Genomic DNA, 6,000 nt, shown 5'->3' with positions numbered 1-6,000 from the left:
CTACCCAGAGCAGAGAGGGCAACAATGGGAAGAAGTGGGCAGTAAAACGAACAGAAGAAGAAGAGTAAATAACGGAGATTATTGACTATATAATGTTATGTTTTTTTCTGTCAGAACAGAGGTCTGGTTATGTGACAGTTTAAAGGTTTACAAAAAAAAGGTTCTTTTTGCTGGTAAGAAGCTTAGGTTAAAGTTAGTTATATTTACAGGATGGTTAAGCTTCTTAGATTGGTTTATAAAGAGATCTATAGTAGTGCTGTGATGTTATAACAGGTATATTATAGACGTTACATTGAAGCAGGGGGTCTCCGGAGCTGAATTGCATTCATTTAATTCCCAGGGACCCCCTGCTTCCTGAATACCGGCCACGGTATGAGGTATCAGTATCTCCCTCAAATTGAAATGTCCCAGTTACGTGACGCAGGAGAATTAAACTTGCAGGAGCTACTGACACCCCATAGCAGGGCCTATATCTCAGGAAGCAGGTGGTTCCTGGGGCTTAAAATAATGCAGTTAAGCACCGGAGACTGACTGCTTCAATACTATGTAATTAAAATAAAATAAAAGCCTTAGTGGTTAGCATTTAAGGTAATGAAGGGGTTGAAACTGAAGTAAATGGTTTGTTGGGGTAGGCAGGGTGGATGAAGGGGGTAGTTGCCCTGGTATGAGTGGGTAGGCCTCCCGGGAGGGTTGCGGGATGGGTTAATCCCTTCAGTACCTTAGTGGTTACTACCACTGCTAAGGTAGTTAAGGGGTTAAGCCCTGCTGCTACCCACCCAGGAGGCTTAACCACTCACCCAGGGGTAACTACCACCAACAATCCACCCCCCCCCACACACACACACAAAATGGGCAAATGCCCTAGTAGTCAAATACTAGTGCTTTTCCCATTCACATATACAGTAAAATAAAATACATTAAAAGTTACATAGTTACATAGTTACATACATAGTAGATGAGGTTGAAAAAAGACTTCCGTCCATCAAGTTCAACCTATGCTAAATTTAGACAACAGATATTTTATCATATATCTATACTTATTGATCCAGAGGAATGCCAACAAAACCCCAGAGTCACATCATCCAATGATATCTCATAAGGGGAAAAATTAATTCCTTCCTGACTCCAAGAATTGGCAATCAAATTAATCCCTGGATCAACATCCTTCCCATGTATACTTATTTGGTATATCCCTGTATACCTTTCCTATCTAAAAAGATGTCCAACCTTTTTTGGAACAAATCTATTGTATCTGCCATCACAGTCTCCATGGGTAATGAATTCCACATTTTAACTGCCCTTACTGTAAAGAACCCTTTCTTTTGTTGCTGGTGAAATCTCCTTTCCTCCAACCTTAAGGGATGCCCCCGAGTCCTTTGTACTGCCTGTGGGATGAATAGTTCTTTTGAAAGCTCCTTGCATTATCCCCGAATATATTTGTATATAGTTATCATATCCTCTCTTAGACTCCTCTTTTCTAATGTAAATAAATCTAATTTAGCTAGTCTCTCCTCATAAGTTAGATTTTCCATCCCCTTTATTAATTTGGTGGTTCTTCTCTGCACTCTCTCTAGTTCCATAATGTATTTTCTTAGGATTGGTGCCCAAAATTGTACCCCATATTCAACGTGTGGTTTTACTAATGCTTTGTAAAGTGGCATAATTATGTTTACTTCCCTTCCATCCATTGACCATTTGATGCAAGATAAGATCTTGTTTGTCTTTGCAGCTACTGCATGACTTTGGGCACTATTGCTAAGCCTGCTGTCTACAAGCACGCCTAAATCCTTCTCCATCAAGAATTCCCCCAATTTATCCCCATTTAATGTGTAATTCGCCTTTTTATTCTTGCATCCCAAATGCATAACCTTACATTTATCTATATTAAACCTCATCTGCCATTTACCTGCCCATGTTTCCAGTCTCTCCAAGTCCTTCTGAAGATAAACTACATCCTGCTCTGTTTCTATTACCTTACACAATTTAGTATCATCAGCAAAGATGGAGACTTTTCCCTCAATGCCAACCTCAAGGTCATTATTAAACAAGTTAAAAAGCAGCGGTCCAAGTACCGATCCCTGAGGTACTCCACTCACGACTTTAGTCCAACCTGAAAAAGTTCCATTTATGACAACCCGAATAGATGTTTTACTTACCCCTGCCAGGATGAAGGCCATCCTACTTCTCCTCCTCTTCATCCTCATAGAATAAATGAAGGGCCAATATCCAACCATTAAAACCGTAGTAACCCCAGTCAGGATGAAAGCTGTCCTCCTCCTCCTCTTCTTCATCCTAACCATAATTGAATAAAGAAAGGGCCAATGACTAACCATTAAAACACCAGTAACCCCTTAATTACCTTAGCGGTAATTAACCGCTCCCGGAAGTCTAACCACCCATCTAGGGCAACTACCTACTCCACCAACCCCCTTAATAAAATCAAATACATTACAATCAAATACAGTACAATCAAATCCATTACAATCAAAACAAACATTAGCCATTTAATCAATTGATTGCCACTGGGGTCATCTATGCCCTCAACTGGGGTACAGATAGCCACATTGGCAACCAATAGGTACCCTATATAAGGGAAATAGCCCTGACATATATTTTCCAATACCTCCCTCCCAGTTCCTTTCTCTGTCCATGGATGTGCTGCTATTTTCTGTCTGCTCTGGGGTTCTTCTGCCTGTCTCCTTGTTGCTCCTGTCTTCTGTCCTTATAGTTTACTGTTTCCTTTTCCTCCCTTGCCTTTTTGTGTCCAGACTCCCTCTGTTCTGATTTGTTTATGTTCCTATTCTGAGTCCTCTTCATATTAGAGGACCTTGCTATTGAACTAGATTGCCCTAGTCTGTTTCCTGCTAACAAGTCCCAGTCCTGTTCCTGCTCCCTAGTCTAAGTCCCTGCTCCCTAGTCTCAGTTCCTGCTCCAGCATTCCTGTTGCCAACCCAGCCTTTGACCCTGGCGATCCTGCTTGCTGCCTGCCACCTGGCCCTGATTGTGACCCCAACAATCCTTGTCTGCTCCCCGCTGTTCCAGACAACGAGTTCCTACCCGCTCCAGGCTTCTCTCCTTGACAGGCAGGCTGTTGCTACTAGTCGTTGCTCATGTGAAGTATTTGTTGCCTTGTCCTGTCTGAGCTCTGCCATGCCTTTGTTTTGCCTGCTGCCTGTCTTGACCTTGGAACTTAACCTGACTACCCCTTGCCTGCCGCCAGACTCGACCTCGGAATTGGACATGACAACTATTTACCTGCCTCGACCTCAGAACCAGACCGGACTACCCTTTGTATGTATTTAAAATAAAATATAAACATTGTTATTGTCTGTTAGAGATGCGCAAAGAGAGCGACCGCTTCTGTCTGCTCTCACTACGTACCACTTCCAAACTTGTGCAGCCTAGTAGAATTAACACAGCAGGAGTCCCATTCAGTAGCAGGGACCATAGCTGTGTTATTCTTGATGGGCAATTAGTCTGGCCACAGGGAAGCCGCGGAATTCTCGACAATACATCTAACTGCATCTGTACCTAATGCAACAGAGTGCCACTTGGATGCTCCTTGCTACAACTACAGCTGTATTCTTGTGATTGTGAATCCCTTGTTGTACATGTGCATTTTGTTTTGTTAATTGTTGGTGTAATAATGCAAGATTTATACAATTATCAGTGTACTGTGGTAGTAAACCAAGAGTCCTACTTATGATACCTTGTCCCAATAGAAATCAAATCACAAGTTCAGACCTACCTTACATGTACAGCTTTGGCCCCAGACAATGAGAAGTAACCAACTTTTAACACCTTTTCACAACAGACATCCAATCATATTATTAATCGCTAGCACTATAACCACATCAGCTGCATATAAAGCTACCCAAAAATTAAAGTGGCGCACAGCCAAATAGAAAAGGCTGATCTAGAGTAGAACTCCTCTTCTGCATTGCTCTTTTACATGTTTTGCTTCAATGAAGGCAAAATTTAGCTTTTACAGACTCAAGAACATTCTCAGGGCTGTATCAGTTACATCTATTCAGACCCTAGACCCTGAGAAGACGCAAGATCATTGAAGATAATGTCAGGTGACCTGTTACCCCCGGAAAGCAGCCGTGTACAGAATTCAGCTGACAAAGAAAACTCAGTTTGATCATCAAAAATTAAGGAGCACAGTGGAATAAGAAGCCAGCAAGAACCATTGCGATTAAAGTTCCCAGGAAAGCTGGTTCTGCACCAATGACAGCCTTGTACAATTGCCTAGATGTTCGAATACTGTGTTTAATATAGAAAAATCTTGTTAGTAAGCAAGAGAAGCCATATCAAATGCCCCTTTTTTATCTTTTAACTTGCAGATACAAAGACATGGTCAATGGAGATTACCAGAACACATCCCAACCTATCATCAACCTCAAGCCTCATCACAGCCTGCTCACCACATAGTAAACTAAGCACACCCACTTGAGACCCATCTCACCCCAACTCAGACCTAGCGCAACCAATTTTAGAACAAGCTCAACCAACCTGCAGGAAAGTGGCATCCCGGAGAAGTTACCTGGGCCTTTTTACCAAAGCACACCTTTGGTAACTGAACCACAGAGGTGGAGACAAACCAGTATCCACATCACTGGGGACCCTGTACCTGACATCCCTCTGTCCATAATACAAAGGGAATCCTTGGAAATATATGCAGCATGCTGCATGGAACAACCACATGGATTTGCCCAGTTGATTTTCAAGCACCATGTGCCTTTCGAGCTTTATGTCAAGTGGGCCAGAAAAGTTTACTTTGATGGCTCCTATGAGAAGGCAACACCGAGCTATTTGAAGGGTGCTATTTTAGAAGCTTTTCAGATGCCGTATAAATGCACAACTGCAAAATTCAAGAATGTCAAAGCCATCATAAATAGACTACTGAGGCATCTGAGAACGGTGGGTTAGAGTAAAAAGTGGCTGCAACTGGAAAAAACACAAAATATTAAAGCAATATATAGAACAAGAGTAATGGACAGCACGCTCAAAAAAAAAAGAAGGCATTTACAGACTATTTGCAAGGTGCCAAAGGAACAAGGAGGACCCTAATTCTTCCTAACACAATAATACATATACTGAAATGTTCCAGCACTCACTGACTATTGGAAAAATTGCCAAACAAGGATAATGCCAAAATGAAAATGTAATGAAATGAACAAAAAATATACTTAAACTTGGAACAATGTAGTGGTATAATGGGAAATATATAGTGGTATAATGGGAAATACACAGGAGAAGGGGAAAAGGACAAGGAAAAACCACAATGGGAATTCGGAATGGATCGACCCAATGGATCATATGGTTATTTCATCCATAATACAAAAGATGAGAAAAATATAACATAGCGTGATACTGTATAAAAATGTAATTTAAAAAAGGCCAGCAAGAATCTCACTCATGGATTCCCTGGTCTTTTGTGCTTTGTTTAAATGTACGACTGGTAATCCCGCAACGTCCTAAATTAGGAGTCCATCCAATCCTGAATGGCGGTCTTGGTATCCCACGAGCACCCAGAAGCCGGTTGCTTCCTGGTTTGCATCCTGGATCTGCCTCCTTTGAGGGAATCACCATCATTTAGTTTCGGGAACAGTAAATCTTGCTATATCTGTGTCTCTTTCCTTTCTAGCACAATCTATTGTATATTTCTGAGTATATTAATTTCTTGCAAATTTGACATCATTCACAATTTTGAATTTTCAAACTTTTGGAACTTCGAGCATAACATAGACAAAGTGAATTTGGGTAAATTCACACGCCTCTACTTTTTCTCTACTGCCAATCTTCTTCTTTATTTTTTATCTTTAACTCCTTTTCCTTCTGCCCTTCTTTATAAAATATTATCCTGTCATCATTAGCCAAACAGTTAAAAGTGGGTAATTTATTATCTGAAACAGGAGCGTTTCATAGGACCCACTGAAAAAATACCATGCGTTTCGCTAGGCGTAAGTGAGTAAAATGTTCACTTTTAGTGGGGGG

This window comes from Ascaphus truei, chromosome 3 (assembly GCF_040206685.1).
Source record: "Ascaphus truei isolate aAscTru1 chromosome 3, aAscTru1.hap1, whole genome shotgun sequence".
NCBI classification, from domain to species: domain Eukaryota; kingdom Metazoa; phylum Chordata; class Amphibia; order Anura; family Ascaphidae; genus Ascaphus; species Ascaphus truei.
This window is presented reverse-complemented; position numbering follows the sequence as displayed.